Source organism: Macrobrachium nipponense, chromosome 18, assembly GCF_015104395.2.
Source record: "Macrobrachium nipponense isolate FS-2020 chromosome 18, ASM1510439v2, whole genome shotgun sequence".
In the NCBI taxonomy this organism is placed as follows: Eukaryota; Metazoa; Arthropoda; class Malacostraca; order Decapoda; family Palaemonidae; genus Macrobrachium; species Macrobrachium nipponense.
The window spans coordinates 32,368,326-32,380,630 of NC_087211.1; positions in this window are offsets into that span (position 1 = coordinate 32,368,326).

Sequence of the window (12,305 nt, forward strand, 5' to 3'; positions counted from 1 at the left end):
GGTGATAGTCAGTTAGTAGTATATAAAAATATCAGATTTATGTTAAGATCATAACTTTTCAAGAAAAAAACTAAGGATTGTATTGAAGCTATAACACTGGCAGTCAAAGGCCTTTTATCACCACATTTGCCCAAGGGGCATTTTGAGTTTACGCAGATGCCTTTTGGTTTATCAGGTATCATAACTTTTACGAGGTTGGTGAACCCAGTTTTGCACGGGCTGTTCGGCAAAAATGTCTTTTTGTACATGGATGATATATTGATTGCAACAGATTCGATCGAGCATCACATGAAAGTGCTCGAGGAAGTTCTTAGGAGACCTTGACTAGCGGTGTTTAAAATTGAATTAAAGAAGTGTGACTTCTTGAAGAAGCAGATTGCATATTTAGGTCATGTCATATCTAAAGAGGGAGTTAAAGTAAATGACGATAAAGTCAAAGCAATTGCAGATTTTCCTGTCCCTAAGATTAAAAAGCAAATTACGTCATTCTTAAGAATAGCGGGGTTCTTTAGGAGGTATGTGAAATGGTTTACTATCATAGTAGCTCCTTTAACAGATGTGTTACGAGAGGATATTCAATTTTATTGGGGAGAACCGCAACAAGTAGCTTTTCAGAAAGTTAAGGATGCATTAATGAATCCCCCAGTTCTGAAGTTCTGAACTTTCCGGATTTCAGCAAATCTTTCGCACTAGTGACTGATGCCAGTCAGGAGGGTATAGGTGCTTGCCTTATACAAAATGTGAAGGAAAATTCCATCCATTAGGTTGTTATAGCAGGAAACTTGAGACAAAGGGAAGCAATGAAAGGTTAATGGCTACCGTAGATAAGGAAGCCTTTGCAGTAGTATCAAGCTTGGTTCATTTTAAAATGTCGCTAATGGGGAATTAAGTGGAAGTTCTTACAGATCACTAGCCATTATTGGGTCGTTTTAATAAGCCAGACCTGTCGCCCAAGAGAGCTCGATGGTTCCTAACCATCAGGGATTTTGATGCAAAGCTCATAAACATAGAGGGCAGGCACAATGTGGGAGCAGATGCCCTTAGTAGAAGTTTTTATGATACGGAAGGATTTCATGTTGGGGTGGTTATTAGTGATTCTATACAGTGGGATATCAGCCTCATAGAACAAAGGCAAGATGAGGATAAACTTTTGGCAGATGCAAAAGCGTTCCTCAGAGGTTACAAGTTACCTTTTTCAGGTTTAGAATTAGAGAGTAATCTGTTGGTCAGGTAAATTAAATATAAATTTAGGACGAGTGAAAGTAAAGAGGACACAACACGGACATAATTCTAGTGGTTTTAGATATACTACATTGCAAGTTTAGTAGTCCACATTTTGGGGGTAGAAAAGATGTATAATGAGATGCGTAAGAAGTATATTTGGAAGAATATGTGGACATATGTGGAAAATTTTGTGAAAAAGTGTAGTGTGAAATGCTTGCAAACCCGCAAGGGTAATTTCTTGCAAATTAGGGTCATATCCGGTACCAAGTAGGCCTTTTCAGAGGGTGCACATGTATATCTAGGGGAATTTTTGTGAATCAGGGTATGGCTACAAGTATTTGTTGGCAGTTATAGATGAACTGACGAGGGTAGTGGAAACCTTCCCAATCAGGCATACGACAGCTGATTAAGTGTCTGTGGCATTTTTCAATGGAGTCATCTGCAGATACTGCTCGCCCGAGGTTTTGTTGACTGATAATGGTAGGGAATTTGTAAATAAGACCTTAGAGAGTCTGGCAGAAGTTATGGGGATACAGAAAGTAACAATTATTCCAATGGGTTATGGGAACGAGCAAACAGGAAAGTTCTCTAAGCTCTCAGGAAGACTTTAGGAGGAAATGATAAGAACTGTGATAGATAATATATAGATAAAGTTAGGCATAACATCAATACTATGGCCAGTGATTCTATTAAAATGTCTCCATTCGAAGCATTATCTTGGTTGCCAGGTACGAGGCACATTTGATTTGTTGCCTATACCCTATCGTGGGGAGGATACAAACAAGGCATTAATTTCTACGGCAAAGGAAAGACAAGCTGCTTTTCTCAGCTGAAATCTCGAGGCTTAAACTCGAGAAATGGTAGAAAAAAGCAATGGGAAATCATTAAATGTTAAACTTGGTATTGGAGATAATGTATTCCTGAAAATTAATGTGAGAAATTAATTAAAATATAAGTTAGGTTCAAAGGTTGAGGGGCCTTTTAAAGTTATTGAAGAAAAGAGAGGAAACAGGTTTGTAGTCTTAGGACATAGATGAAAAGACAGGCCGGTCTAGATTGACACATATCAAATATCTAGAAGACAGGAAAATGATAAAAAAAAGGTGAAATTGCGTAGTTTACATTTTTTTCCTTATAGGTTTCACAAATGAATGATGAAATGTGAAATACACAAACCTGTAGAAGTTTTATATCTTAGTTAATCAATCTTATTAAATTTTTTCTTTTTCTTCTTTTACTATTTTCTTATTATGCGCAATTGCAGTGATTCGGCCTAAATATCTGGGGTAATTGTTGGAATAATGGAATAATTTGGGTGAGATGTGTAGTGAAATACCGTGGAGTTGAAAGATGTTATGATTTTTGGTGGTCATGATTTCTGGTGGACAATCAAGGTAGACACTGGCAAGGGGAATGGATGAGATTCCAGTAAGATCCCTTACAACCACCTTCTCACCAGTTAGATTATTCTCAACATTAGGTAAAGCCTTACTATGCAACAAAGTTAAAGCAGCTCCAGTGTCTCGTAATATAGTGACCCTAGACTTCTGTTCTTTCTCCCCCAAGGCTATTATACCTTCAGACTTAAAATCATCAAACACATCTGGTACATTTGCTTGCACATGCGAAACAGGTTTACTCTGGGAGGTTGAAAATTTTACGTTGGGTTTCATAAAAACATTACGGTAGTTATCAGATCCTTTACATTTAGGGTCTTTACAATTACGAATAGTGTGTCCTTCTTTCTTACAATAACTACATTTAGAATTATCAGAACCTTTGGGATTATCATCTGAAATCTGCTGGGATTTTCCTGAAACTGGTTTTACAAAAACCTCAGCTCTTTTATTAGGAATAGACTTATGTATTAAGGAATAAGTGTCAGCCAAGGAAGCAGCCTTTAGTAAATCTTTCCCTGCCTATCTTCAATATAGAGCATTACATTAATGGGAAAAGTTCCTTTCCTTTTAAATTCTTCAAGAACCATTAAATTCATCAGTTCTTCAAAAGAAGTTACTTCAGCACACTTAAGCCATTTCTTGAAAGCTCTAAGCTTGTCAGAAGCGAATTCTAGGAAAGTTTGGATATCCGATTTACTTAAGTTACGAAAAGCTTGTCTATATCCTTCCTCTGTTATGGAAAATGCATCTAAGATTGCTTTCTTAACCTGTTTATAATCATTAGTATCATCCAGATGCCTAACAACCTTAGCAGCTTTACCTGACAATTTAGGTTTAAGGAGCCATACCCACGGTTCAACAGGCCAATTAAGGTGATTAGTAGTTTCCTCAAATACCCGAAAATAATCCTCTGGATGATACTCTGTGAATAAGGAAACTAACTTTATATTTTTAGTCAGGTCAAAGGGAGATAACTCTCGTTCCGTTTGCCTAATCTGAAGATTGATTGAAGCCCTCTCTTGTTCCACCTTGACAGCTAAACTAGCTTCTAATTCTAATTTAGCTTTCTCCATTTCAAACTCTCTTCCTTTTTCTCTTTCTTTCCCTAGCCCTTGAAATTCTAACTTAGCTTTTTCTTCTCTAGCTTTAAATTCTTAAATAAATTAGCTTTCTCCATTTCAAATTTTTTCTCTTTCTTCCTTAAGAGAAAATTCACTTCTCTTTTCAGCGGCTTGCTAACTGAAATAGAACCATCCTCACCATCGTAGCCAAGTGAGCAATCATCTTTATTGCTTTTTATATGTAGAATCTACTGGTAACCTTTTTTTACCAGATACATATGCAATTGCAATAGCCATAATGCCCTCTTAACCTGGATACGCTTGTCACTGTATATATGTGTGTATATATCTATATCTATATATATATTATATATAATATATACATACACAAATATTTATATATAATATATATATATATACAAATATTTATATATATACTATATATATATATATATATATATATATATATATATATATATATCTGTATACTGAACAAGAGTTTAGCTGCCTCAATATGCATCTTATCCCTATCAAATCCTAAAGACTTGCACATTTTTCAACCACAAAGACAAACTGCCGACCTTCATGAGATCATTATTTAGAAATTTAAGTGGCCGGGATGTCCCGGTATTTATGTTGCTTCTCGCAGAAGGCTGTTGCCAATGAGATATTGCAGTCACGTGGGATATAGCTTCAGAACGGGACACAGAATTAGCAAACCTGAATTCTCTAATATTATGAACCATGCTTCCATATGCAAGATTGAAGTAGATCAGAAACAGATGAGAAACAACTTGATATTATTGGCGGTACAAGCCACACTTACTACCTCACCTCCCTTTAGTCTTTGACATTAAAAGGCTGGTTCCGTCCTTAAACTCCAACATGTCTGCTGCTCCTCTATATCTAGAATAACTGAAGGAGAAGAAGAAGCCTTGTTTGTTTACAAACCCCCCTGTTTCTGGTTTTTAGGCCGTATTTTGAGGTCTTTCTCGTGTTTTTGGACTCCATCTTGTGAGTAAGATGGCAGTGAACTAGATAGTGCTTCAAGTTAACCTGTTTGTTGCATAGACTCTTTATTTAGAACTTTTTTGCCTCAGACCCTCTAGGCATTCTTAAGCCCGGCGGGGCTTCGGATCGCCTCAGGCGATGTGACGTCATCATAGAAAACGGACCGTTCTCTTCCTGATGGCGATGGCAAACTACACCCCTATACCTATGAAATTAAACCAAAGACTTCAGTCGGTTTAAAGTTTTCCTGTCCCCCCTAATTACGACTCCGTATGTGATGTCATTTTCAATAAGTTGAAAATAAATGAAAAAGACATACGAGGGTTTCAGAATATACCAAATAACAGAGTTGCTGTGAAATTTCTTGAGGCCAATGTTTTTGAAGTCTTTAAACGGGAGTATGAAGACAAAGTGATTAATTTTGGTGATGGGGAAAAGGCCCTAGTAATCAATTTGAGCAGTGTATATACTTATGTATCAGTACGTTATGCACCCTTTGATTTGGAAGACTCCCTTTTAACTAGTGTCCTCAGCCAGTATGGAAAAGTCCTCCACTTTTTCTCATGGGAGGGCGAGTGGTCTACTGAATGGAACACGCACTGTGAAAATGGAAATAAAGAAAAACATCCTATCCTCCATAAATATCTGTGGTTACAATGTTGTCTTTCTGTACAATGGACAAAAAAAGACGTGTTACAAATGCGGAAGAGACTCTCACATGGCAGTTAATTGTAACATGGATAGCGAACCGAAGTTAAATATTTTCAATTTGAATGACTTTCCAGCAATGCCTGGTAAGAATTCTGGTAGGGTGATGTACCTGACGGAAATGGAACTTCTGATATTCAGCATGCGAAAGATAATGAAGGAAATGCGGAGCCACCATCTGATGAAAATAATACTGGCAATGACAAAGAGGAATCTAGCATCCTTGAAAAGGACCAGATGGATAATGTATGCGAAGTAGTAGAACATGCAACTTTTCCCTTATCCCAAAGTGTTGATGATGTTACTGGAAACCCAGTTGAAATAGAAGATAAATCACAAGACTTGGATTGTAATGTTACAACTAATAATGATGATATAAAGGTTACTGACAGTGACAGTGATATTTTTGCAATAAAAACTGCACCCGAAGGTGCTTCTCAAGTAATGTTAATAACTGATGATGAAGGGCCTCGCTCACAAGACGAACCTCGTGTTCCTTATACTATTGGAAGTCTCTCTCCTGTTGATGATGATAAAAATGAAGAACTGGACAGTCTTGAAGAAATTATTGTAGCTTCTTCAGTGTATAGGAATGATGAATCTGTGGATGGATATGCCAGAAGAATGTGATATGGATTCGGAAGTAAATAAAGAAAAATCTTTATTTACTTCTGAATCCATATCACATTCTTCTGGCATATTGAAGATGACTTGGAAAATGATGATAAAGGTTCAAACATGATGTCAGAAGGTCTGTGGAATTTAGAAACTGTAGGTAAATTAAGGTTCACTAAAGGAAAATCCACTAAAGAAAAAAGGAGGGAAGCAAAAATGAATGGGAAAGGTAGGTTGTCAAAGAAAAAGAAAATTTAATTGTTTCATTTTCGTTTATATAATGGCTCTTTCTATTGCCACTTTAAATATTAATTGCTTAAATGAAGTAAATAAGCAAATGAAGGTTGTGTCTCTTATCATGTACTATAAAATTGATATCCTGTTAATTCAAGAGCATAATGTTAAAGATTTTTCAGTTTTGAGTTTTCTCGCTCATTTTACGAGTATAGTGTTCAATCCATCAATCAATTTAAAAGGAGGTACAATGATATGTATAAATAATAAAACAAGTGTAAAACTTTTAACAAAGGAAATGGACATTAATGGAAGAATTGTGGGTGTAAGAATATGTTACAATAAATGTATTATATCTGTCATAAATGTGTATGCTCCATCTGGTACAAGTAAATCTGCAGAAAGGGAAGACTTCTTTAGAAATGAAATTTTGTACTACATGAGACATAATAATGATTATCTAATCTTTGGGGGTGACTTCAACTGCATAACAAGCACAAGAGAATGCGGTAATAATAACAAAGCCTTGTTGTCTAAGTCTTTGAAACAGAATACCAGAGTACACTTATATACGTGAAAACTATGGATCAAGGATAGATAGGATGTATACTGTCAAGTTATTTGATGATATAGTATCTGCTGACACTGTTCCAATAAGTTTTTCAGATCACAGTATGGTTGTTTTGAGGCTAAAAATTAACACACATGAAATTTGCACAAGGTATTTGGAAGTTAAATGTGAAAGTTTTAGATTCTGATGAAACAAGGAAATTTTATGCATGTATGGCAGTGTATGAAGCAGAAAAAAAGGTACATTTGATAACATACTTGTATGGTGGGACTGGGCAAAATTACAGTGTAAAACATTCTTTGTCAAATTATGTAAAAAGATAACACAAGAAAAAGTATGGCTTGCTGAACTTGCTACAAACAAGATTACGGCATCTTTATGACATAAACTACACAACTAGTGTAAATTATGATAATATTAAGCTTCTCAAAAATAGGATTTCTGACACCCAGAATGAAATTTTAGAAGGTATAAGATAAGAGCCAAACTAAATGATCTTACAATGGGTGAAAAAATGTTTGCACATCTACTTGGTGCTGAAAAAAAGAAAAATCATACTAGCATTACCAGCATAAAACAACCAGATGGTTCCATTATAGAAAGTACAGAGAGAATGTCTGTTTTTATTAAAGAGCATTTTGAAAGATTATTTAGTATGGTTTCAGGTCAGGAAAAAGTCAAGACTATTTTCTTAGCTTCTGTAATTCTAGTTTGGACCAAGAAGATGTAAATTTGTTAAGCAGAGATTTAGAGGAAGCTGAGGTTTTCGATGCTGTCAATAGTATGTGTAAAGGTAAATCACCTGGATATGACGGGCTTCCTATAGAATTCTACAAAAAGTTTTGGGGTATAATAAAATCTGATATAATGGAGGTGTTCAAATTCATTGCCACCATGAAATGCATGTCAGATAGTCAATCCTTAGGTATAATAAAATTATTAGCTAAAACAGATTTATCCTTGGTGAAAAACTGGAGACCTATAACCCTACTGAATGTTGACTATAAAATCTTTGCTAAAGTTTTAGCAAACAGATTGAGATGTGTTACTGGGAAGATTATCTCCCCAGGAACAATATTGTGCAGTGAAAGGAAGGTCAATTGTGAATTGTAATAATACGATTCGAGATGTAACTATTCATGCAAAACAAAACTGTCAAGATTTGGCAATCTTCAGCTTAGATTGGTCTAAAGCCTTTGATAGGGTTAAATGGATTTTGTTTTTAAAGTAATGAAGAAATTTGGTTTACCAGAGGAATTTGTGGACCTAGTTCGAGTTTTGTATAAGGCTTGTAAAAGTCGTATTTTGTAAATGGGTTTATTAGTTCTTCCTTTTGTATTAAAAGATCTGTAAGACAGGGCTGCCCGATGTCAATGCTGTTATATTGTATATTTCAAGAACCTTTATATAGGGCAATGAAGAGTAACAACAAGATAATAGGGCCAAGCCTACCTAACAGTGTAAATATATGTCTGCAGGGTTATGCAGATGTGATTTCATCCCTTATGAATTTTTGTCCAACTGATTGATTCAGTTAGAGAGTGCTATAAAGAAATACAATTGTTTGAAATTGCGACAGGTGCACAGCTAAACAAGGACAACACTAGTATAATTGGGTTTGGTCAATGGGAGAACCGAAACACCTGGCCTCTCAGTTGGTTAAAAACTGTTGAAAGTATAAAAATTCTTGGTATAGTTTATTATAATGATTTTGAGATGACTTGTGAAGAGAATTGGTCTTGCCTTGCTAAAAATATTAGCTATCCTCAGTCCAAGACAACTGTCTATTTTCCAGAAGGCTGTTATTATTAATTCTCTAGTTTTGTCCAAAGTTTGGTATATTTCTCACACCTTGCCTCCATCAAAAAAGTACATTGCTCAAATAAATATGCATATTTTCCGGTATGTCTGGAGGGGTACTTACCATCCTGTAAGCAGAGAGACTTTGTTTGTCTAAAGAAAAAGGTGGATTGGGAATGATAAATGTTTATTTTAAATCATTAGCGATTTTCAGTTCGACAGCTCTGAGTGATATTAAAAAGGATATAGGTTTGAGCAATTTCTATTGCAAGATGAGAATAAGCTTCGTGTTAGTTTTGAAGGCAATTAATAAGATTTCATTTTTATCAACATCATTTTATTCAGTAGCAATTGATGTCATCAGGAAAGTTCCTCGGCATGGAAAATTCCCAAACTTGAATAGTAAAGAATGCTATAAATTTATAAGGCCAGAAAATGCACCAAAAATTGAAGAGAGTTATCCACTTTTGGACTGGAAAATGTTATGGGAGAGCATAAATAAACCTTTCATTGGTATCATGGAAAGGGAGTTAGCCTTTAAATGTGCACATGGAACCTTGGCGACCAACAACCGTCTAAAAATGCTAAATATAAATAACAGTGATAGATGTGATCATTGGGAAAATGTTGAATGCACCTTGCATATTTTTTACTTTCGTAGTCACATAAAAACTTCATTGGGGTATTTCAAAAGTGTGCTATTCAATACTTGTAAAATAAATAGAGATAATTTTTTGAAAACAATGTTCAGTTTCAATTATACGACTAAAAAGGATCTTAATAGTGCCACGTATTAATTTTAGGATATTTATATGCTGTTTGGGTCAGTAAAAAGAAACATTACACAAAAGAGGAAACAGATGCCTTTATTAAAAGCAAATTTTTTAAGATAGGTGGCTATTAAAGAACAATACAAAGAAAAGAAAAAAAAATAAAAAATAAAAATCTTTTCACAATAGAGTACATTGATTACTGTTTTTGAATAGCCAGTATTAATTTTGTAAGTAATACCACAATTAATACCTAGTGTTAAGAAAAAAAAGAAGTCTTAAAGTCTAGTTAATGATAAAAAATAAAATACAGTAATTTGTAAATATTGTAGGTGTACATTTTTGTAGTATTTGTAATATCTTACTTATGTAAATGACATGTAATATTTTTCTAATAAAAGAAAAAAAAGAATAGCTGAAGTCTTGGGTAGGTTTGCAGTCTTAGTCATTCGTTCTTCCTCCTACAATCTAACACACAATTATTGTGACTATTTTTCAAAGTTAATGCTTAAGTTTTTTTCATGTAAATAGTTCTTTTTTTTATAATGATTTAATTATGATTCATAATTCTGTTTCCTGGTGTTATTCCCATCAATATTTTTTCCGTAGCTCTTTGAGTTGTAACTAACTTATGTTCTAAGGCTTTAGTAAGGCTCCAAGTTTCTGATGAATAAGTTACTGATAGGACCATCTGATTAAATACTTTTCTTTTTAGAGAAAGTGGCATTTTACTTTTCATAATCTCATTTTGTTTACCAAAAGAGATTATCCCCCGGGGAAACACTGTCTGTCCCAAATACGTATATTCATTAACAATCGCTAGAGGTTTAGTTGGGAAAAACGCAATATTGCGAGAGTATAACCCTTATTTGTTCTCTCTGCATTTTCATTGAAAATTATCTTAGTTTTACTCATATTAATTTTCAATCCTACATTTCTGCTTTCTCTATTCAAATCTTCTATTATCTTTTGTAATTCCTCCCTTATTCACTGAGTAGAAGTATGTCATCTGCAAACCTTTAGGTGTTGAGGTATTCCCCGTAAAATCATAATATACCATATGTATATATATATATCTATATATATATATATATAATATATATAATAGTATATATATATATATTATGCTTAAAATATCACAGTAGATGCACTTGACTTCATAAATAAGCGAATCCCACAGGAAAATGATAGTCAGAAATCCAAGCGCTTTCATCTTTACTAAGACATTGTCAAGGAGCTAATAAAATACAATTGGAGAGAAAGGTCTCAGGTACACAACAAGGTCAAGAATACCAGATGGTTAATTGTCAAAAGGGTAAAAATTAAAAGTGATAATCCAGGATATCACACGGTCACAAACCTAAAACAGATTTGACCCGTAACCGAAATTACAAAGTATCTTTACAGTTCAAAACATGTAAAAAACTAAATATATTAATTTTGTTGTTTATATTTATCTACAACTTTTTTCATTATGAAAGCATCAAGTTTAAATAAACCAAGACTTAAATTTAGAATATTTCTATTATTTGACTTGATAAAACAAGATTCAATTATATTCCTTTTAACTGTGTCATTACATGGGATTAAGGCTCTAGCTTGACTCCAGTTGTAATGGATGGTCTAAAAATCTCTCTTATGTACGATAATGCATTCGATATTTGCCCAGTTCTCACAGAATATTGATGCTGTTTGAGATGTCGTGAAAGAGATTTACCGGTTTGTCCGTAATAGACTTTTATCACCACTTTTTGCAAAGGAATTTCATATATGCAGCCTGGAAGATCTTTAGGAAAATTTTTGATTACTAAACTCTAAACATTAATATTACTGAAAACAACATTCATGTTAAAAAGCTTTAAAATTCTAGGAATATTCAAAAACCTTTCATCATAGGGTAATTTTAGAATGTTATGCTTACTAAATTCAAGTTTGTTCATAGTTGAATAAAATGTTTTTCTAGCAATTTTCCATGCCACTTCAACAAAAGTCCTTGGGTATATATATATATATATATATATATATATATATATATATATATATATATATATATATATATATATATATATATATCTATGTGTGTGTGTGTGTGTGTGTGTGTGTACATTGGGATGAAGCGTCCAAATATCTGGTCATTACACTACCCAATCAAAAATTTTTTACCTCACAACAGCTTGAATCTTCATCAAAGATAAAATACGACTGATTACTCTAAAGGCAACAGTGATTCCTTCAAGACTTATTAATCACGCAAGAAGTCAAACTAAGTTCGTTGAAACAAGTGTGAGGTAATCATATATGAAACTAAATTAATTAAAGGGCATCACTCCAATAACAACTTTAAAAGTCGATGTATTTCCCTGGTTCTAACTCACTTCAATAAAATTGAATGAAAACAGCACATTACCGCTTTATTTTTCTACCTAAACAATATCAACTTAATGGTGGTTAATAAATGAAACAGTAAAACTAAATGTAAATACTTAGAAGTAAACAAGTTACAAATTGAATTTGTGGGTTTCTTTTTCAATCTTCAAATGAAACAATGTTCTATAAATTTTAAATACAAAAAAAATTTATTCTTAAATTCAAAAAGTTACCAACACCAAAATGTGAAAGAATTGGAACAAATTCATTTGGAATAACCTACGTAAGTACTTTCAGTATTTTAAATGTACTTTACACTTAAGCTTATTACAATATTTTTTCCTAGCTGCAGCTTTTCAACTCTTAAAGGCCTATTACGATATCTTTAGTTGAGTACACTTTTAAACACGTGGCGACTTTTCACACTTTTTCAACGTCTGTTCAGATTTCACTTAAACGCAATTATCTAAATGGTAGATCTTAACAAAATGCTTAACCTTTGAGCCACCAAGATACTTCTTTATGTTACTGTAAAATTAAATTG